The sequence below is a fragment of the Dipteris shenzhenensis genome, chromosome 23 (genome assembly GCF_047967505.1).
Source record: "Dipteris shenzhenensis isolate YYH24624 ecotype China chromosome 23, Dip_SZ_1.0, whole genome shotgun sequence".
Lineage (NCBI taxonomy): Eukaryota > Viridiplantae > Streptophyta > Polypodiopsida > Gleicheniales > Dipteridaceae > Dipteris > Dipteris shenzhenensis.
Window position 1 is genome coordinate 5,591,247 of NC_141618.1, and position 23,194 is coordinate 5,614,440.

The following is a 23,194-nucleotide window of genomic DNA, read 5'->3' on the forward strand; positions in this document are numbered from 1 at the left end:
ATCATCATTGCTGGTGGTTTATGTTTATAAGAGTAAACTTGATAGTTTGTTGTTTCAAGAGGAGGATATGTCACGGGGACGTGAAGTTATGAACCGTGATTAACTTTGGCTTAGGGGGCTAGCCCAAGGGAAGCGACACTTCTCAGAAGTCCCTAGGTGCACACACTAGGCCTACTTGCTAGGGGCAAGGCAAGGTTTAGAGGGGTCTTAAAGTTAGGCCCAAGGAAACCAATGTTTCATTGGTTAGAAGGAGTTAGGATTTTAATGTGAGGGGCAAACCAATGAAATTTGCAAGGGTTAGAGCATTAATGAGGGGGCCACGTGGCAGCCCCTCATGCACACCTATCCTCTTCCTCTCCTTCCAAGGCAAAAAGCGAGATTTTGGACGTTGGTTTTCTCTCTCTTCTTTCACGCATCCCAAGGTGAAAGGGACATGCTGTACTAAGTCCAAGGAAGGCTTGACTCCTTGCATTTTTGGCCTGCACGCATCTCGAGGCAGTCCGTACGGCTGTACGGACTGCAAGAACTGCATTTAAGGTGTCCGTACCTGCTGTACAGTCCTTTCAACACTGCTGTACGGATTGCTAGCCTGCTGTATGGACAGAACTTTTGATTGGCACGTGAGCCAAGGTGGCTGAATTGCATTAATTGCTGGCTGTACAAAAGAGGTACGCATCCCAAGGCTGATTGTACGGAGCATTCATCGCTGCTGTATGGATCAGTTAGCACGCATCCCAAGGTGTGGTTATTGCTGTGCGGACTGTTTTCACACAGCCCAAGGTTGTTTTGGCTGTTTGTACGGCCCATTTAGACTCCCCAACGCTCTTTGCTAGCTGCTCACCTTCTCCCTTCTGCCCGTGATCCTCTTGCTCTTTCTCTCTCTCTGATTTCAGCCCGTTATCTCTCTCTTTCTTCCCTTCTCCTAGCTGCCAGTTCCTCCCGCTAGCCTCTACACTGGATGTGTTGCTTGTGGAGGTGTTTCAGAGCTGGATTGAAGTCAGTTGAAGCTGGTTTGAGTTCTCTTGTCGCTATCCTTTTCATGTGATTGCATGAGCTTCCTCTGGACCTTACAGGTTTAAGCAGACACTTAGTTACAGAGGGTTTTCCTAGGAGAATGCCAGAAGGGCAGTGTATTGCATTTTGGGTGCTTTGGAGCTGCTTGAGCATTTTTGGGAAGTGTCTGGATGCCTAGTCATTAACAGTTGGTTACAGTCTTTGTGGAATGCTTGAATACCTTTACAGTTGGTCATGGACAAATGGTGAATGCCTTAGCTTTGCCTTGGCACTTGGGTACTAGTGTGTGCACTAGGATGGAATGCAGGTTATAGCCAAGGTTTGGCTTGGACAGTGGAATAGCCCGTGGGGCAGAGCACAAGGGTGAGGCCTTGTTGTATCTCATTCTTAAAGAAAGAAATAAATACCGAAAGCCAAGAGTTTGGGGCCAATGTGGTGTCTTGTACTTGGTTTCATTGAGCAGGGGCACTCTAGCCTCCATCCAGTTATTTCTCAATTGTTTCTAAGTGATATTGTTTAAAGTTAAGTGGTTGGAAATGATGCAATGTGGCTGTGAGTAATGAATATGCAGTGCAAGTTTTAGTCTATTGCCCTTTAGGAAACTGAAGGCTGGTTACAAGCGGTCTGTTTTTAAACTTTGGAAAGCTCCTGGAGCTTCTATCAGCATAGGCGAATGATTTTGGAGGCTTCCGCTACATTTTCGAGGCATTTTTAGAATTTTCATTGCTGCACGCATTCCAAGACAGGGCCGACCTTTAGTCTTTACAAAACAGAGCTGAAACAGCTCCAAACAAGAGCAAAACTGTAATGAAGGGGGAAAATGGGGGATTTTAGGTGGGACATGTGGCTCTTTAGGGGGATTTTAGGTGGGACATGTGGAGGGACTACATAAGTCTCCATCCATCACATATTGTAGCACCTTTCTTGATGTGACATCTATTCCTATCTACTATCTCCTCCTTCCTCATACGTGCTGCCTACTCTCTCTCCCAATCTCTCTCTATCTCTCTCTCTTCCTCTATCTTTCTCTCTTTACCCCTTCCTCTCCTTCTTCCCCTTCGTCTCTCTCTCCTTTTCCCTCTCCCCTCTCTTCTTTTCCCCTTTTTCCTGCCATCTCTGACGCTTCACCAATTCAGCCCTGGCCACCGTCATTGCATTGGTATTAGAGCACCTTCCTAGGGACGTGTTTGGAACGAGCTTCAAGGTCAAGCTGTCAACGCCAAATCCTACCAGCAACATCGACTGGCTAACGAACGATGAACATGAGCAAGAAGGGTAGGAAGCAGGACTAGCAACATCGACTTGCTTCCCCCCCTTCAAATCCAATCGGATGCTTCAAACAGGATTTGGTGCCCCAACGGGATTTGGACCCAACCGGACGTCTTCAGTTACCGAATCCCGTTTTCAAGCCTCGTTTCGTGAGCTCGTCTTGCTTGTTTCGTGAGCCTGTTGTGAGTCGACGTGAGCGTGTTCCGTGAGCCGTCGTCGCCGTCGTCACCATTCCGTGATTTAGTGACCAGTCTCGTCGTCACCATGGTTGCCGTCTGTCGATTTTTGATGTCGTTCTCTCCGCCTTCTCGCCGCGCCGCCGCCGCCACCCGTCACGCCTACAACCAAAAACCTTAGTGTATTGCCTAAGGTTCAATTAGCTAGGTTTAGTTTGGTTAGCTTTAGTTAGGTTTGTCGGGTTAGGTCTAGTTAGCTAGTTTAGGTTAGTTGGTAAGTTAGGTTAACCTAACTAGGGTTCAATTAGGGGTTAGGTTGGGTTAGAGTAAGTCAGTGTCCTAACTATCTTACCAGTCTTTAGGTTAGGAGTCCTAAGTGTCCTAGGTGACTTAGGCCCCCCCCCCCAAAAAAAAAAAAAGAGAGGCAAAAACTCAAAAATTTCGAGCCTCTTTTACGGCTTTCCATAGTTCTATTTTGGCTCATTCAGACCTCGTTTCAAAGTTTCGTCGACGACCTTTCTTCTGAGCCTTTCCATCGATCTTTTCGTGTTTCCACACACTCTCTCAGGTGCTCATTACAGCAGGGATTTGCTATCCATTTCTCTTTGCCTACATTGGTGCTTCTCTCTCTAGGGCCAGTCACCATGTGACCGAAGCGTGCCCCTCATGATATATTGCATGACAGTGATGAGGCTGCTCAGTATGAGCGAGTGCCTGCCACAGTGGTTGCATCCACTAGTGGTACAGAGGTTCCTTCCACTCATCCTCTCTCTCCTGCATCTCGGGAAGCGCAGGCAGCGCAGACACAGTTTTTGGATGCCCTTTCCTCTATGCTCTAGGGTGCTTTCCGCCAGATAGGACATGAGTTCACCTAGCAGCTTACCACAACCATGGCTATGCAGGATACCCCTTTTCCCAGATGGGACAACAGATTGGTTAGCAGATCACATCTGCCATTGCTATGCCGGATAAGGGTAAGCAACGTGCACCCTAGCAAGGGGACCACTCAGATAGTCAGGACGTTTTGTCTACTCCACACAGGGGTTTTATGGCAGATGCGTGCGGTGCCTATGAGCATCAGCCTTCTGGACCGTTGCATGTACCCTAGCATGAGGATTATTTGGACGTAGATGATGCATTTTCTGTGCCACAGAGGACCTTCTTGCTGGATGTTAGGCCATCTTTTGGCTCACAGCTTTCTGCATTTATGCAAGATGAGCCATCTCTACTGGGCCGACCTGTTGGTGTGCATCCGGTTAGTGTTCCTTTCACCGCACCAGCGAGTATGCTTGGAGCTGGCTTGGGTTTATATGGCAGCCCACACCCCTGGGAGAGAGGTAAGTCCACTTCTCAGCCCTTTGGTATGCCATCATTTCGGAGACATGCATTTGGCAGAGAGACCCAGCCAGGGGTTCATGCGTGGGCAACAAGCCACTTCCGATAATATCCTGGCAGGTTTTTTGCGTTCATATAAGGCCCTACCTGAGGCCATCAAACTATGTCCTTCTCCGATTATGTGAACCTCAAGCGTGATGATGCCCGCACTTTCGGAGGCTACACACACAAGAATTATACAGCCAAGGATATCAAGGACAAACTCACAGTGCATAAATTCAAAGGGGGCACTCGCACACTTAATGAGCTGGAGGAGTGGCTTACGAAGTTGGAAGATTATTTCCGCTTCCACCCAAAGCAAGATGAGGATCGCATAATCTTTGCGGGTATGCACATGCAGGACTATGCACATACTTGGTGGCGTTATATGAGGGACTCGCCTCAGAGGCCAGCCACATGGAAAGAGTTCAAGGAGTTGATGATCACCACTGGAGCAATATCTGGCTGAATTCTATGCATTATCGCAGACTGGTACTATCCAAGAGTACTTGCAGCATTTTTGGAGACTTTCTTTGTTTGTACAAGATGTATCCGAGAGAGGGAAGTTGTTGCGTTTCATCCAGGGATTGAGTGCTTCTCTCGTTGCAGATGTGAAGGCACATAATCCTCAAACAATTGAGCGTGCAGCAGCCCAATTGGTAGAGGTATTTGAGCCCAAATATGCCAGCAAGTATAAGATGACAGCGGGCAGCACATATGGGAATGCAAATGAGGATGAGAAGAAGCCTAAGGTGACTGATTGGCGTGGTAAAAAATTTGCAGCAGCGCCCTTTCCAAGGTTTCCTACTGTTTCAGGTAGTAAAATGCCCTATGTCAGGCCATACAAGCCATCAGATGCCAAGCCAGGAACTAAGCTTACTGCTAGAAATGAAAAATAAGAAATTAAGCAGTATACCAGGGCTATAATGGACAGTAGAAAAAAGGCAAACTTATGCTTTAAGTGTGGGCAGAAATGGACCCTTGAGCATCAGGATGTTTGCAAGATGCGGAATACTGGGTCAGCCAAGCTTAATATGATCGTTGAAATCTCTGATGATGAGGATTTGGTTGATGCCACAGATTCATTCGATGCCTCTCATGATGAGACAACAAGATCACATGATGCGGATGAGGCTCTTGACAATGGAGCCATGAAGGGGATTGATTTCCCTTTTAATTCGGGTGGTGCAATTGGTCATGATATTCATGATATGTCATCACTGGACATTCAGCCCACTCGTGGCATGCGAGTTCGTAGACCTAAGTCTTTTCTTGTGGAGCATCATGTTGCTATGCCTTTTCCTGCATGAGAGGATGCAAATGGAAATGCTTCTGTGGACAAGGAGGAGATCTATTGGGATGTGCAGCAAATAATTTATGCTCTCTCTTTTCATGCCTTGATGGGTGCTAAAAGTGCTGAAACTATCAGATTGAAAGGGAAAATTAATGGCAGGACTGTTCACATGCTTGTGGACAGCGGTAGCACTAATAGTTTCATCAATTCTAAGACCTTACAGAAGGTGGGACTGATTGCTACTGAGATTGACCATGGGCTGAGAGTACAGGTGGCAATTGGACAGCATTTGGTCAGTTAATTTTGTTGCCAAGATGCAAGGATCAAGATCTCTGAGGATTATGATTTTGCTGGGGATCTCTTGGCATCGGATATGGGCCTAATCGATGCTGTCTTGGGCTGTGATTGGCTGAAATCCTCGGGCAAAATCAGCATGGACTTAAATGCCTTGTCACTCAGCTTTGTTACTGGGAAGATCTATAACATTGCATGGTATTGCAACCCCTAAATTGCAGGTCATTTCAGCGAAGCAGCTAGCCATAGAACTCAAGAGTGAGTGTGCCATCTATGTATTGAATGGGTCAGTTTCTCAAGAGGGTAGCATTTCCCATGTTGAGGATTGTGATATGCAGAAGTTGCTCTCAGAATTCACAGATGTGTTTGCTGATATGCCTTCACAGTTACCTCCATGAAGAGATGTTGATCATGCCATAGTGCTTGAGCTTGGTAGCAAGCCAATTAATAAGGCTCCGTAGCGTCTCTCGAAAGAAGAACGAGAACATAGGTGCAAGAGTTGATTCAGAAAAATTTTCTCTCTCATAGCACTTCTCCTTTTGCATCCCCAGTGCTCCTGGTGAAGAAGATAGACGGTTCATACCGCATGTGCATTGACTACAAAGACTTGAATAAGGATACTATCAAGGACAAGTTTCCGATCCCTAGGATAGATGACCTGTTGGATGAACTCAAGGGCGCTCGATTTTTCACTAAGATTGATTTGAGGTCAGGCTACCATCAAATCAGAATGAGAGAATGAGATGGGCACAAGACATTCTTTCGCACATAAAGACGTTTATATGAGTTCAAAGTTATGCCTTTTGGATTGACCAATGCACTGGCTACTTTTCAGGAACTCATGAATAAGATTTTGCAACCTCTTCTTTACAAATATGTGCTGCTTTTTTTAAATGACATCCTCATTTACAGCAAGGACAAGCAAGAACATATCCGACTTGTCAAACAAGTCCTAGAAATCTTGAGATTGCATCAGCTTTATGCTAAAGCCAGCAAATGCGCCTTCATGGCAGAAGAGGTTGCATATCTTGGCCACATTGTGAGCAAGGATGGAATTCAGGTGGATCCAGCCAAGGTAAAATGCATAAGGGATTGGGCACAACTGCAAAATCCCACCCAACTCGGAGGCTTTTTGGGTCTGGCTTCTTTCTACAGGAGATTTATTAAGCATTTTGCCAAGAGGGCAGCCCCTCTCATTGACTTGTTTAAAAAGGATGCTTTCAAATGGTTAAGAGAAGCACAACTCAGTTTTGAGGACCTCAAACATGCCTTGAGTAATGCACCTGTATTAGTGGGCCTTGAATTTTCATGCCCTTTCATTGTAGAGACGGATGCAAGTGGCAAAGGACTGGGGGCTGTTCTGAGACAGCAACATGGAGTTATAGCTTTCGAGAGCAGAAAATTTACAGCCAAGGAATTGGACTATCATATTTATGATTAGGAAATGCTGGCCATACTACATGCTTTCGTGAAATGGCACCACTACCTGTACGGTAGCAGGCTTAAGGTTAAGATAGATCATAGGACACTCAAGTACTTCCTTACGCAGCACGATTTATCCATGAAGCAGAAGAGGTGGTTGGTTGCAGTCGTCTTACGATTTTGACATTGAGTACAAGAAGGGGAAAGAAAATGTGGTTGCCATCTAGAATGTGGGCTTGCAGTTTGTTTGCCGTTTCCACCATTGATCAAGATTGGATTCATGGGATTCAGGAAGAGTTTATGCAGGATTTGAAGGCAGCTCCCATATTTCTGGAGTTACAGGAGCCTTCAAACCAAGGGCATACTGAATTTAAGCTTCATAATGGGCTGTTGTACCACAAGGGAAGAATTTATGTTGTGCTAGATTCAAAGTATAAACGGCTGCTTTTACAGGAAATTCAACAATCTCCTACAACAGGACATTCTGGTATCACTAAGACATATGAAAGAATCAGACAGAGTTTCATTTGGGATGGCATGTTGCGGGGTGTGGTTAAATATGGCACTGAATGCGTGCCTTGCTAACATAATAAGGTAGACAGTTAGCGACCTGCAGGTCTCTTACAACTTCTCCCTATTCTAGACTTATATCGCTATGGATTTCATCACAGGGTTGCCTTCTACAGAGAAGGGATGGGATAGCATTTATGTGGTGGTGGACAGAATGACAAAACAGGCTCATTTCATACCCACTAAGACCCGTTATTCAGCATCACAGGTTGCTTGGCAATTTATAAAGCATGTTTTTAAGCATCATGGCTTCCCTCAGAAAATTGTCAGTGACAGAGATGCAAAGTGTATGGGTCACTTTTGGCAAGAGTTATTCACGGCGATGGGTACTCTCCTCACACCTAGCACTGCTTACCACCCAGAGACGAATGGACAGTCAGAGAGGTTGAACAGATGGGTGGAGGAATACTTGAGGCACTTTTGTCATGATACACATAAGTCGTGCAAGGTTGGGGTCTGCCTTTAATGGCAGACATAGCTGTGAAAAATCAGCAAGCAAGGAGTGACTTGGAAAGAATGGATGCCCTTCTGCAATTGGCTAAGAAGGATATGCAAGATGCCCAAGCCAAGCAGAAGAAGTATGCAGATGAACGTAGGAGGTATCTGTCTTTGAAGAAGGGGATTATGTGCATTTGCGCCTCCATAAGAACCGTCATACCTCGCTGAAAGGTAACACCAATACGAAGCTTGCTCACAGGTATTACAGTCCCTACAAGATCATCTGCAAAGTTGGAGAGGTGGCCTATGAGTTGAAGCTACTCATTACCTCCAAGATTCACAATGTTTTCCATGTGTCCTTGCTGAAGCCGCATGTAGGACAGCATGTCCAAGTTCATGAGCGACACTGATGGATGAGGAGGGTCACATCCTCTATGCCCCGGAGCGCATCGTGGGTTTCAGAGACCATGTACCCCTATCTCCTTCTGGGCTGATTAGTAGTTGCTGTTTGCTGCACCGTTTGGACAGCCAGGATGTAAAATTTTGTGGGCGAAATTCTATGGGAAGGGATGGTTGTAATGAAGGGGGAAAATGGGCTAATTTAGAGGCCCTTTAGGGGGATTTTAGGTGAGACAGCTGGAGGGACTATATAAGTCTCCCTCCACCACATATTGTAGCACCTTTTTGATGTGGCATCTATCCTATCTACTATCTCCTCCTTCCTCCTATGTGCTGCCTACTCTCTCTCCCAATCTTTCTCTATCTCTCTCTCTCTTCCTCTCCCTCTACCCCTTCCTCTCCTTCTTCCCCTTCCTCTCTCTCTCCTTTTCCCTCTCCCCTCTCTTCTTTTCCCCTTTTTCCTGCCATCTCTGGCGCTTCACCAATTCAGCCCCAGCCACCTTCTCCTTTTCTTTTGTTCAAGATGGCACATAATAATCCAAGTGCTTGCCCACAAGGATAGGCTGGATGTGAGCAGGCATTTTCAGCAAAGGATAAGGGCAATAAAAAATATCAGCCCAAATATGTTGTTGGTCATAATTCTGGAATAAGCCTACTCCTGGCCATGCTAGAGTTAAAGATAAAAAGGATGCCGGGAAGCCTTTCAAGACAGGTCGATGCCATTATTGTAATAAGCCGGGTCATCACATTAGTGAGTGCCTGAGGAGGCTTGCAAAGGAAAAGAAGAAGGAATCTGGTATGGCTGTTCAGGTTCAGCCATAATGCAGGAAGATATGATACTTCAGCCAACGTTGTTGAGCATGATTGGGCATTTTTTCCTTGTAGCTATGATGCCTCGTGGGAGGCGCGTACTTTCAGTGTAAATGAGAAAACATGGTATTTTGATAGCGGTGCATCCTGTCATATCACGTCCTGAAAAGAATTGTTTGACATGTCGTGAACACACGTTGGCAAGAAAGTCTCATGTGCCAATAATTCTTCTTGTCCGGTTAAATTGGAGAGATTTTGCTCACAGTTGTCAATGGCTCTGATCTCTACATCCAGGATGCTTTGTTTTCTTAGATATCAATGCTCTACTCTCGTGTAACTACGCGGGAACGAGCTAACTCTACTTGTAAGCCCCCCATATGAGGAGAAGGCATTTGAGTAGCTCGGTTATCCGGTAGGTCCTAGTTTGGACACCAGATGGGGGCCATGTGTGGCCTGATGGCTGGACGGAGTTGGCACACTGCCAACTAGGCTACATGCAAGTACGGGAAGGCATCCCATGGTTACCGCACCGAGGGTAGACGGAGCATTTCTCGGGGCAGTCCACTCTCGGGTTGCGGGGCCCGTTTGGAGTCCCAGATGATCCTGGATGGCTGTGGGCCGAACGGCGATCATAGGTGAGTTGCTCTATTTTGCGCACTGGTTCTATCGTGTGGTCGGTGGCCTATTTCGGGACCGATCCCCATTCGACCGTTTTGGGCGGATTGGGTCGGTCACCCAATTTGAGCCCAACCGATTATGACTGGTGGCTATATAAGAGCAAGCCCGTGAAGCCCATTTATCACTGGCTATAGCAACCCTGATTCCTTAGCATCCAGCCTCTGTCCTCTATTGTTTTCAGCTCGCCATCGAAGCTTCTTTCACAAGAGCGCACAGTTGGGAAGCAGCGCCATCTATTGTATCAGTTCTATAGTAATCAAATTTTTGATTCTCCATACTATCTGTATTATCTCTTGCGTACGAGATCCTGTTATCTGTTGAGCACAGACGTTGTATTATTTTCTTACATGGTATCAGAGCCTGGACTCTAGCAAGAAGATTTGGTAGTGTGTTTCTGTTTGCGAGCAGATTGTGAAAGATGGCCCAGTCCGCAAGACTGCGAATCCCAGCGTTCGGCGCAAGCGAAAAGTTGGACGGCTCTAACTATCCACTCTGGAAGTTCAAGATGAAGACCATCCTAAGCGCATATGAGCTTTGGGGCACTGCTACTGGGGTGGACGTGAGGTCGGTTGCGAGACCGGCTCCAGTCAATGCAGGACAACAGATAGTACCAACTGCGGATGAGATTCTCGCGTGGACAAGAAGAAATGCAGATGCGCTGTGTTCTATTGTCTGCAGTGTAAGTGATTCCGTTATGGCGTTAATTCAACATGTCACCACAACGGAGGAGGCATGGACGGTCTTGAAAAATCAGTACGAGATCATGAATCAGACGCGGATTCAGAATCTGGAGACTCAACTCGCGAACGAGAAATTGTCTGAGTCTGAAAAGGTAGAGAAGTTCATCACCAAGGTGAAGAATCTGCGCGATCAAATGACTGCGATTGGCATCACCATCACCAGCGAGAATCTAGCACGAAGGTGTATACGGATTCTCCCACCAAAGTACGATGGTCTTGCTACAGCGCTGAATACGCAGAACAGAAATTCGTCCCTCAACTTTGAGGATTTTAGCGCGATGCTTCTGGAGGAGGAGATGCGTCAAAAGACGAGGACTGGAGAAGAATGCAAGATGCGCGTCATCTGTGAAATGGGTAGGAGTATGATGAAAGGGAAAGATTTGTCAAAGACTTTCTGGTTGAAGCATTTAACACTGCAGTTTACATTCTGAATCGTAGCTACACGAAAGCTGTGAACGGGATGACTCCATTGCAGGCATTTTCTGGTAAGAAACCTTCAGCTGCACATTTCAGAGTTTTTGGATGTGACTGTTTTGTGCATGTCCTTGATGCTAACAAGACCAAAGGGGAACCGAAGAGCCGAAAATGTATTTTCTTAGGCTACAGTGAAAAGACGAAGGGTTATTATCTCTATAACCCTGTTACCAAGAAGGTAATAGTAAGTCGCGATGCGGTCTACTCAAAACAGCCGCATCAATTGGAGGAGGATGCTTCCTTCCCAGACAACCAGGACCAGGATATCCATCCAGTACCATCACCAACAGCAGACCAAACTCCCCCAACGGTGCTTGGGAGGATTCAAGATAAAGAAGATGAAGAAGAGCCTGCAGAACCACAACGGCAACGGTCATTCCCGAAGTGGGTAAAGCAGCTTTTGGACGGCAGAGAACCTTTAGCCATTGAGGAGGAACCATTCGAACACCGCCAGTCCAAGAGATTAGAGGAGCAAAGAAGAGCGCAGGAACACTTGGTCAACTATGCTTTGATGACAGAAGTGATCCGTGTTGATGAACCCAAGTGTCTTGAAGAGCCACAAGGTGATGATAGGTGGATGGAGGCTATGCAGTCGGAGTATGGCTCCATAATGAAGAACAATACTTGGGACCTTGTGGATCGTTCACCAAAACGTAAGGTAATCGGCACCAAGTGGGTGTGCAAGACCAAGTACAAGTCCGACGGCACGTTGGATAAGTACAAGGCTCGGCTCGTGGCAAAAGGATTCGCACAGGTACATGGTTTTGATTATCAGGATACTTTTGCTCCCACAGCTCGACTAACCACAATTTGCAGTGTTTTGGCTTTAGCTGTTCAGGGAAGTTGGCCCGTGTTTCAGATGGATGTAAAATCCGCCTTTCTGAATGGGGATTTCAAGGAGGAGGTATACGTGGAACAACCACAAGGTTTTGTGATCCCCAGTTCAGAAGATAAAGTCTGTAAACTAAAGAAGGCACTTTACGGGCTGAAACAGGTCCCACGAGCGTGGTACCAGCGAATTGATGTCTACTTTTGCAAAACGGATTCAGGAGGAGTCCATCAGATGTAAATTTATATATCTTCAGAGGAGGCAGGTGTATGATCGTGGTCCTTTATGTGGACGACCTTGTCATAACAGGGAACCATGAAGAGAAGATCTTGCAGACAAAGCATTTGCTAGGAAGAGAGTTTGAAATGACAGACCTCGGACTGATGCATTTCTATTTGGGGATTGAAGTTTGGCAAGAGCCGAAACAGATCTTTATTTCACAGCTGAAGTATGCTAGCTGAAGTATGCTGGAGAGATACTGAAGGCATTTGGCATGGCTAAGTGCAAGACAGTTGGTATCCCTATGGAGGTTGACGTGAAGCTCTCAAACGAGGATTCATCACCACTGGTGGACGAAGCGAAGTACAGAAGGCTTGTGGGCAGTTTGATTTACTTATGCAACACACGGTCGGACATCAGCTTTGCGACTGGTGTACTAAGCAGGTTTTCCAATAAGCCTCAGGAGAACCATTGGAGGGCAGGGATGCGGGTGTTGAAATACATCAAAGGCACACTTGATTATGGCATCACCTATACCAAGGGCAATATCTTGACCGGATTCTATGACTCGGATTGGGCAGGAGACGTGGACAGTAGGAGATCAGTGACATGTTACTGTTTCACTTGGATCTGGAGCTGTGTCATGGGTCAGCAAGAAGCAACCCACAATTGCTCTTTCTTTTACCAAGGTTGAGTACAAATTAGCATGCTTTGCTTCTTGTGAGGCAGTGTGGTTGAGGAGGATTTTAGGGGACATGGGTGCAGTGCAGAACAAGCCTACGCAGTTATTATGTGACAATCAGAGTTGCATGGCGATTGCAAAGAACCCTGTGTTCCATGCTTGCACAAAACACATTGAGATTCAATATTACTTTGTACGCGAGCTCATCATGGATGGAGAGGTCGACTTGGTGTATTGTCCGACTACAGAGAATGCTGCGGACATCTTCACGAAGGCTCTTGAAAGAGACTTGCTGGAGAGGCATCTTCATCGTCTTGGCATTGGTCCGAAAAAGTAAAGTTCACTTGCGGGTGGACATTGAGGGGGGGTGTTGGATATCAATGCTCCACTCTCGTGTAACTACGCGGGAACCAGCTAACTCTACTTGTAAGCCCCCCATATGAGGAGAAGGCATTTGAGTAGCTCGGTTATCCGGTAGGTCCTGGTTTGGACACCAGATGGGAGCCATGTGTGGCCTGATGGTTGGACGGAGTTGGCACAGTGTCAACTAGGCTACATGCAAGTGCGGGAAGGCATCCCATGACTGACCGCATTGAGGGTAGACGGAGCATTTCTTGGGGCAGCCCACTCTCGTGTTGCGGGGTCCGTTTGGAGTCCCAGATGATCCCGGATGTTTGTGGGCCGAACAGAGTCCGTAGGTTAGTTGCTCTATTTTGCGCACCAGTTCTATCGTGTGGTCGGTGGCCTATTTCGGGACCGACCCCCAGTCGACCGTTTTGGGCGGACTAGGTCGGTCACCCAATTGAGCCCAACCGATACGACTGGTGGCTATATAAGAGCAAGCCCATGAAGCCCATTTCATCACTGGCTACAGCAACCCTAATTCCTTAGCATCCAGCCTCCGTCCTCTACTGTTTCTAGCTCACCATCGAAGCTTCTTTCACAGGAGCGCAGGGTTGGGAGGCAGCGCCATCTATTGTATCAGTTCTACAGTAATCACATTTTTTATTCTCCATACTATCTATTTTCTCTCTTGCGTATGAGATCCTGTTATCTGTTGAGCACAGACGTTGTATTGTTTTCTTACATGTTTATCCTTAGGATTAAGAAGAATCCACTTTCAGTGTCCTCTTTGACTAGAGGAGGCTTGAGGCTTTCAAGGTCTCGATGACAAATGTACTGTGTGACAAAGAGCGAGTTTATGCATTGGTGTTGATAGGCACAGTTTGTCACGGTTTCTTTCAGCATGATGCATATAAGAAGAGAGCACATTCAGCTCTGTTCGATTAGGGTTGGTCACCTCCCCATCTGTGAGCCCCCAAATGAGAAGTGCATGGGGGGGGTGAACCATAGAGGAAAACAAAACGATATGGGCTGTGACATGGGCAGCAAACAGGCTGCCATGTGGGCAGCACACAAAGGAGAGTACCTAGCAGGTGGAAGCCATCATGGAGGGCAGATATGAGGCGACGATGCTACTTGGCTGTCCATCGGAAAGGGCCTGATTGCGTAGGAAAAGCAGGTGATGAGTTAGTGATGACGTCAAGCCTAGTATGGACATCTTCAGCAAGCTTTATGGAGCAATTTGGAAGGGCTCCGGGGCCTGGAGGAGACCTGAACAAGTGCTGCAGAAGGAAGGTAGCCCAGGTTGTGGCTGTTTTGGGGACCAGAAAGGGCTTGTAGGTGGTTGGGTTTGGGCTGGACAGGCCTGGGCCAGCGGCAGCTTGCCACGTGGCCAGGCTGGGCTAGCCAGCCCTCAAACTGTGCGCCCCCACAAGGGGACTATGCAGATCTGGAAAGTCAGGTGGGGAGGTCTGTTTGGGTCGGCCCAAACTCCCCTACCTGCTCGCTTTTGTTGGAGGGGCATTCAGCCCTATATAAGGGGCCATTTGGGGCCTCACTTGGCATCATCTGGAGCAGCAAGCAACAGGCAGATAGGAGCAGCAGATCAGCCTCTTTTGGGCCTACATCCAGGCGGAGAAGAGAGCCTTGGAGGGCTGCAGACTAAGCTTGGAAGGGCTGCCCACCTAGGCTGACTACCTGGGCAGTAAGGTCGAGAGATCAAGGACAGAGAGTCTACATAAGCTCAGAGAGGAGCAGTTGGCTCAAGGATCTAGAGGTGCCAAGGAGACAATAGGAGAGCTTTTGGTAAGATCAGAGGACCACGGTTTGGTGGGACTCTTCATCTCTTTTGTATTGTGTCCGGTTTTTTATGGAAATATACCTTTTGTGGATTCTGTATCTCTCTTGTGATTCATAGTCTATTTACTGGCTTGCACACACTCATGGTTGTGAAGTATACATAAGTGAAGAAGTATTTCCGTAGTTAAACACTTCCGTGTGGATTCCGGGGACACTCTATTAGTCTTCCACTGCGGGATACCCTCTGTAGGGATTCATTTATAACAGCTTCTACAGCTACCTCTGCCATGTAGAATGCAAAGTCGCATGTCAATTTTGGCAGCCTCAAATGGTTGATGCTTTACCTCTTATGGAGGTCCCTTATAAGCATATATGTGAGGCCTGTATTTTGGAAAAAATGCATAGATTCTCATTTCCACGGGACGGTGCTGTCTTGGTTGCGAGAAAATTGCAGCTTGTACACAGTGATGTTTGCGGTCCGATGTGCCACACTTGAGGTGGCGCCGAATACATAAGGTGGCGCGAAAGAGTTCTCCATGAGATGCCTGGTGGGTAAATGCCTCACACAGCAAAGCCGGCTCTCAAAACAAAACAAACTAACAAAATAAAGATATCATCAAGCAAGGAGAGTTTCTGGTTGGCTGCTCCGTGCTCTGGAGGAGAGCAAGCCTTCTGCACCTCTTCTAGGTCGCACGTGGGGTGATACTAGAGATGCTGAGGATGCTCATTGTTATGACTCAGCTCGAGTCAGCAAGATCCAGATTGCTTTGATGATGCATATGATAATGTGCATTGGATGCAAGCTATGCAAACAGAGTTAGACTCCATATAGAAAAACTACACTTGGGAGGTGGACTTGATTTGTGGCAAGAAAGCAAGTGGAACTAAATGGGTGTACAAGCCGAAATGCAAATCAGATGGTTATATAGACAGGTACATAGCCCGTGTTTATGTTGTCATTTTTATCTTTGCCACAATTTTCAATGGAATTAATTGTGTCTTTTGACATTTTGTTAAGCGGTGCTAATGTTACTTTCCATGTCCAATTAAAAGGAGAATTTGATGTACATTAAGAGCTTGATGTCATTTCAAAAACTAGCTTGTTTTGATTTATTTGCACCATGTTTGTTATTGTGGTAATTGTTGTATCGTTTCTTGTAGATCTCAGCATAACACTTTAATGTAAAGTGTGGGAGCTCAAGCTAAAAGCCCAAGCTACAATGTTCTTTTTACAAGGTTGAATTCTCTTTTGTTTATTTTCCAATGCTGTTTTTAAATTTATAGTACTTCAATATGAACTCTTCTTATGCCTTGTATCATCCATAATCGCTTACATGCCCTAAGTACCAAGAGTTTAGTAACACTATTTATGAAAACCTATATCCTTAAAAATGAGTTTCAATAAATAAAAAATTTTGGCAATTAAGGCCATTTGCGTACTTCCTTTATTGTTGTTTCCTTTGTGTAGTTTTCGACTTCATGCATATTGTTGATGGCTCTAGCATTCTTGGATTTAGTTTGAAATTCAAGGCATTAATCAAACTTCTATAAAATTTTAAAAGAAAACTCAGCTCATGTTGGATTGAGCATGGCATAATGCAAGCCATTATAAATCAAATGTAAATCAAGAACATGCTATGTTGAGCATGGCATTGATTTACAATGCAAGCTACTATAAATCAAATGAAAATCTAGGCCTATTCTTACAAATATCTAGGAAGAGAAGTAATTGTATTTGAATTTCTAATTTTAGTGCACATAAGAGTGGGCATAGGATGTGTGTGTGTGAGAGAGAGAGGGATTATAATTTAATGCTTATGTTTAAGTACTCAAGATGCCTTTTTTAGACCAACCAGTGGTCGTTCTTAAAATTTAGATAGTTAAGCTCACCTAGGGCAATTGGTCGGTAGATTTTGTTCACCTACCATGTGGCAATACCATGCCATCAAGGGTCTTGGAAACCCTAAAAATGAAGCACATAAAGGTATATTTGTCTCGTCAAGCATGTCCCTTTTACTCTCTTGTACATGTCCCTTGGAGTGTGAGAGCTTTATCAATACAATCAAGCTTGTTTTTTTGCTTTTTCTTACATTCTTCGAGCTTCAACATGATATTAGTGCACACATTGAGCAAGAGAAAATTGTAATTTGTAGAATTATATGAAAGATAGCTTGTTTTTCATCGTAGAGTGGAGAGCTCATCACAAATGGAGAATATTTATATCACTGGTAATACTCCTAGTATGTGATTTGTTTTTCATCCTAGAGTGGAGAAATCAACAAAGGGAGAAGATTTAGATTTTGAGGATACTTCTAGTATAAATATCACCAGTTTGATATAAGTTTGTACTTTCTTTTATGATTCCTCTAAACTACGGAGTTGAAGTAATTTGCGACCATGTAGAAGTCAATTGTAAGCATTTAATGTAGTTGAATTTTAGACATGAAATTTTGGAATTGATGGTAGCCAAGTCGAGGTGCAATTTATACTTTATTAATGTTGGAGAATTTCACAAGTGACCATTTGTAATTAATTTTCAATGTAATTAATAAATTTAATTTTATGAAAGTTAAGCAATAAATGCAACTTTTAGGTCACATGATGAAATTGCAATTTAGATATCTAGAATGTGTGCAAGGTTTTGGTAGTGAAAGAATTTCAATTAATGTGTAGATCTTCATGGGGTTTGCAAGATACTAGGGAAGGTTCATTCTAAAGTATGCAATGGTAGCTAAGCTATTATATAGGATCCTAGAGAAAAACTAGCTTTTGAAGTCTTGAAATTAGGATTCATTGTCGTGCTAATACTAAGAGCACCACCATGTATCCACGGATCTAGCTATGTCATAGGAGTTGTATTTTGTCAACTAGAGAAGATTACCCAATCTACTTTGTAAGCTGCCAACTCATTGATGCCAAAGTAAATTATACCCCCATCGAGCAAAAACCATCAACAATGGTGTAGATGTAAAGGACCTTATATACTATTTATTGGTAAATGATTTTGAATTTGCCATTGATTATCAAGCCTTGCTATATTTAGTTAACTAGTCACAAGTGTTAGGAATCTTTTACTTTGATTTTCATACTGTAATGTGGAAAAGTCATGCAATATGTGGTCTTCTATATTCAACATAATTTATTCTATTAAAAACTTTTTTTCTAGGGTTGCAAGATGATCGTCTCTCAATGCAAGTTCTGATGCAAGGAAAGTGATCTTTGAATCGATCTTTCCACTATTTCGGGGTTCTCCAAACTTTCCATTTATTATTAAGGTGGTTCTGCACAAGATTCCTATACACCACCTTGGTCGCTTCAAACCCACAGTCCATTGGGTCACCCACCAATCTAGTGCAAGAATCGGAGGCTCCAAATTGCATCCACCCTCAAGCCAATATTTAGAGAAGAACCAAAAAAGAACTTGATTCTGATGCACCATATGCCCCAAAAGATCGCGGCTTTGATATAAGGACAGCAAGCAGACAAGGTTGAAAGGATATGTTAATGCAATGCCATGTTTGCCAAAGAACAAACAAGTTCCAACACAAAGATTTTAATCCCATAACAATAATTTTTTGTTAGAATCCTTTTGAATAGGAGGAGATTATATGAGACTCGCTCATCTACTTATGAAGGCACGTAAATCCGATACACAATTGTTGTCATATACTAGTAAAAAAAATGGAAAGAAGCTACAACAATAAGTAAAGCCATTGCCAAAAGCAAACAAAAATCTTGTATGGATAAGTGACCACCATATAAGAAGGTCCATCGGAGATTGTATCTGACATAGGAATGCATTTTATAAATTATGTGATTAGAAAGTCTTGTGACAACATATTATCCAAAGGGAAATGTATAAGTGGAATCCATTCACAAAATCTTATGCAATGTTCTTACCAAAAAGTAGAACCAAGTGGTCAAATTGGGTTGAAAAGATTAATGCCAAGCAACAAGCAAGCATAAAATTCACTCTATTTCAATTGGTTTATGGTCTTAAAGCAATGGTTCCATTGAAATTCATTATATGTACCTTGGGAATAGCTATACAAGAACACTTTGAGAAAATGTGTGTGCCTCAGGATCTATGGAGCGCTCTAAGGTGGATGGAACCTGTGTGGAGACATGATGAAGAGAATGCTCATGACATGTACCTCAAGTCAATTAGGTTCCAAGATAGATTAGCTTGGACTCATAAACAGAATCTTGAGTGAATGTGCATTCCTCTATTGCAATGTGTGTTCAACAATACATGATAGGCCTCTTATATAGAGAGTGCCCTTTGAATAGTCAACACATGTGGGATCCTCTGATCCACATCTCTCCTTGTGGGTATCCTTAATCCACATCTCCACATCATGTAGTCCACATCCTAGGGTGGCTACTTTAATACATTCCTTATCACATACCTTTGCCCTTTAATCTATGTGCTTATGGCACCATATCTCAACACCTCCCCTTGGTGCCATAATCCTTTGGCTACTGCTAATACATTCCTTATCACATACCTTTGCCCTTTAATCTATGTGCTTATGGCACCATATCTCAACACCTCCCCTTGGTGCCATAATCCTTTGGCTACTGCAAAGTGGTCAGATGTGAGTTACAAATCCATCACCTCCCCTTAGTGCATGCATTGCTACTTAAGGTGGTCAAGTGTGGCTTTTACATGTCAATACGTCCTCTGGGTCCTTAAATAGCTACTCTCAGGTGGTTAGGCTTGATTTACAAACATATGGGCTGAAGGTGGCAAGGTAAAAGCTTCTCAATGCTTGATGTCAATGGCGTTCGCTTCTTTGCTTGATGTAGCTTGATGTGTGATGCTTTGTTCTTCCATGTGCCCTAATGCTTTATGTGTGGATGCCATGTTCTGTGCTATGGTCATCTCATACACTTGTGCTTTTGGCATGCTTTTTGCATTCATGCGTTGCTTCTCCATTTGTTGCAAAGGTCTTACCAATTGATTTCTTTCAATATTGGTAGTGTCTAATTGCGTACAATGATTTTGATCTGATAAGCGTGTAGAGCTCGAAAAGACGATCACTTTTTCTTTTTGGAGCGTGCGCAAATTCCTCTTGGATTGCAAGTTACGGCTTGTCGAAGTTTTTGTGAAGAAGAGGGGACCTTGATGATGTGGCAGAGGTTGTTCATATGCTGCTTGCAAGCTGTGCTTGGCAAGGGGTGACTGTGTTGAGGTGGCACTTAACTAATCCTACCCCTAACCATGGTTATTGTGAATTGACCTTCCAGGGGTTGGCTTGACCAACCCTATCCACTTGTTGACCAAGGTTAATTCTACCCATGTTAAGTTAACCAGCAGTCAATAACCACACACAACTAACCAAGGTTAATTGTGATTAGATGAACTTAACCACAGTTAAGCCTTATCCTACCATGTGGCTTTTTGTGGGAACCTTAGAAACCTTTAAAAAAAAACTTTGAAGAAATCTCTGCGGGACTTTTGACAACGGTGATGCAAAGGAGATGATGGCGTGCGGCGTATGGAGGATTATGGCTGTGTGTCGAGGTCGTGTAGGAGCTCGTGGCTAGTAGGAGGGCTGTCAACCATTCGTTGAGGCCTGTTGCTACAGGTCGCTTGTAGAGGCTTTTTGGATACAGCTCGTCGTTTGGCAAGGCAGTGTTGGAGCACTACTGTGGAGTGCTGTGGTTCGTGGACTGCTCAATTATGGATGGCTGGAAGAGCTTGGAGTCAGCCATAGGCCCGCGTTGTGTGTCGTTGTAGAGATTCCATCGCCCAATTGGAGTTTATAGAGCTACTGTTGGAGGTCTGGAAGAGTCGATCATTGGGCAACCGCTTGGTCGCCTATGGAGTGTGGCTATAGATAGTGCATTGGCTGCTCAGGAGCTAGATGCTGGAGGTCGCTGACACAAGCTCGTTGAGTCCAGGCAGTGGGCTGGCTTGAGTTTGCAGAGGTTGCCCATCAAATTATAGCAAGACAATGAAGGCCTAGCTGGGATGAATGGCACCGCCGATATTCATCAGGAGAAGAGCTTGCATGTAATGAGCTGTAGTTTGAGTCTGCATGACAGCGCGAGGTTTGAGAGTCAAAGGGGCTGATTATGATTTCGAGGAGCATGAGTACTCTCCTATCTACAAGACGGGTTCCTTGCCTGAGCTGCTTGATTCTGAATCCTGAATAAGTGGGCTGCAGGAGTGCTTCCGCTGGCTGTCGATGCAACCAAAAAGGCAATTGCATGCTTGGCAGCAGGCTATTGTGGATGTGTGTAGCCAATGAGCTTTAGGATAGGTCTGTTGATCTGAGATACCTTAGGTAGAGTCGTATTGAGCTGAACTGCTTGTTTGGTTGAGGCTTTGAACTGTGGGAGGATTGCTCACTGGGCCGTGCTCACTGGGCCGATCATAGACTAGGATAGAGAGATATAGTCTCTCTAGAACATTCCTCACACTCTCGCTAATCTCCTTCTCCAAGATCTCTCAAGAAGAAGTGCAATAAATGGAATTCTCTCAAGAAGTTGGATTTCTGTCGCTCTTTCTCTCAATGAATTGTCACAAGAACTCTCGAGATCTAAAACTAATCTTACATTCTGAAACTAATCTAGGAATGGGAGCAATCGTAGTGAACTACTAATGAGCTAAACCTATGCTCTGATACCATGAGAAAACGTGTGTGCCTCAGGATCTATGGAGTGCTCTAAGGTGGATGTAACCTGTGTGCAGACATGATGAAGAGAATGCTCATGACATGTACCTCAAGTCAATTAGGTTCCAAGATAGATTAGCTTGGACTCATAAATAGAATCTTGAGTGAATGTGCATTCCTTTATTGCAATGTGTGTTCAACAATACATGATAGGCCTCTTATATAGAGAGTGCCCTTTGAATAGTCAACACATGTGGGATCCTCTGATCCACATCTCTCCTTGTGGAATGGAAATTGGAATAAATAAAGATACTAAACTTATTGATGACTATCAATTGGGGCAAATTAATACGAGAAAAGACTCTTTAAAACAAATTCCAAGTACTTGAAGGCGGGGGTGGTGATTCTACAAATGCGTTGCCATCGATGGTAGCAAACTAAGCAAACAGTAGTACAAATGGGCAATGTTGAAATGGGAAGAGGAGGAGAAGATGAGGGTGAGGAGAAGACAATAATAATGAAAGGACCAGGAATTTATGGTTTGCAAAAATTCAAGCGTCGAGAATGGCCATAGCCAAAGTGGAGGCCCCAGCAATCAGTTCAATCCTGTTCAATCTATATAGGTGGTGAGTGAGAAATAGAGGGTAGCGGGCTGAATGAGCTATATAGAGGATTATAATTATGAGATCCTCAGGGTGGCAGTGATATAATTATGACAAAGCATCAGGAATGGCTCACAGAGATGAAACCATTAGAAGGTCAGAAGAATGTCATCTACATAGTAGATAATTCCCAGAGGCACTGCTATCAAGTTGGATGAATTGATAAGCCTATTGATACAAGAGGAGGATCGGAGAAAAGGATTAAGGGATGACCATATTGAGGGTGCACTAGTGGCCAGGATGTGCAATATGCAGTTTAAAGGTAAGAAGCCTCATAGGAATGCACAACATGGTGAAAGTTCAAACTCTAAGCCTAAGAACAATCAAAGCCAACAGTGTTAACAATCTTTTGGTCAGCAGAAGCAATTTGCAAAGAACAAAATAAAATACTATCAATGTGGCAAGTTGGGATCATATTACATTTTCATAACAAGTCCAATGCTAGATAGAGCAAAAAAGGCAAGAAACCATGGAGGGCACATGCAGTAGAAGTTGGGTATGCTTTTGATAGGTCTCAAGGGAGTGATGCCTCAAGAAAAATGTGTTGTGCAATGACAAAGATACCAGTTGTCATAGATAGATCATGCAAAGACCTTAGACATCCGAAGAACATCAAAATATGCTTAGCATCGAATGCATCCAAGAAAACTGGTCATGATGTGTGGGGTAGTGGATTTAGTGCATCATAACACATGTGTTGTAGATGTGATTAGTTCAAGATGCTTGATCCAGTCAAGGGAGATATAGATGTTCATTTAGGAGACAACCATCCAGTTAAGGGAACTCTAGATGTTCATCTAGGAGACAACCATCCACTTCCAGTCAAGGGAATTTGTGACATGCCACCTTAGCTTCCCAATGGGAAGGTAATTTGATATGCAATATTCTTTATGTGCATAGCCTTGCCATGAATCTACTGTAAGCCATACAATGTGCTTATCAAAAGATTTGGACCTTGTTTGATGATAAGAAGGTGCTCGTGCTCACTCAAAAGTAGATCATTGGACATGGTTTGAGAGATGGCATTTTTTATAAATTGGAACTCACAAACCTTGGTCAGAGTGTATGCATGCTTGCACATACAT

General features: G+C 44.4%; 1 protein-coding gene across 3 annotated transcripts in view; it reads left to right on the top strand.

Moving 5' to 3' along the window:
• The window catches only part of LOC147886908 (transcription initiation factor TFIID subunit 14b-like), a 31,416-nt gene extending 15,191 nt beyond the window's left edge, over nucleotides 1–16,225 (top strand). For 2 of the 3 annotated variants that reach the window (XM_087394514.1, XM_087394515.1), the window contains one exon: nucleotides 15,986–16,224. The gene's annotated coding sequence lies outside the window, so the exon portion shown is untranslated. Of the gene's footprint in view, nucleotides 1–15,985 lie in introns of all 3 variants that reach the window. The other variant, XM_087394516.1, reaches the window with a different exon arrangement.
• Nucleotides 16,226–23,194: the final 6,969 nt, after the last annotated feature.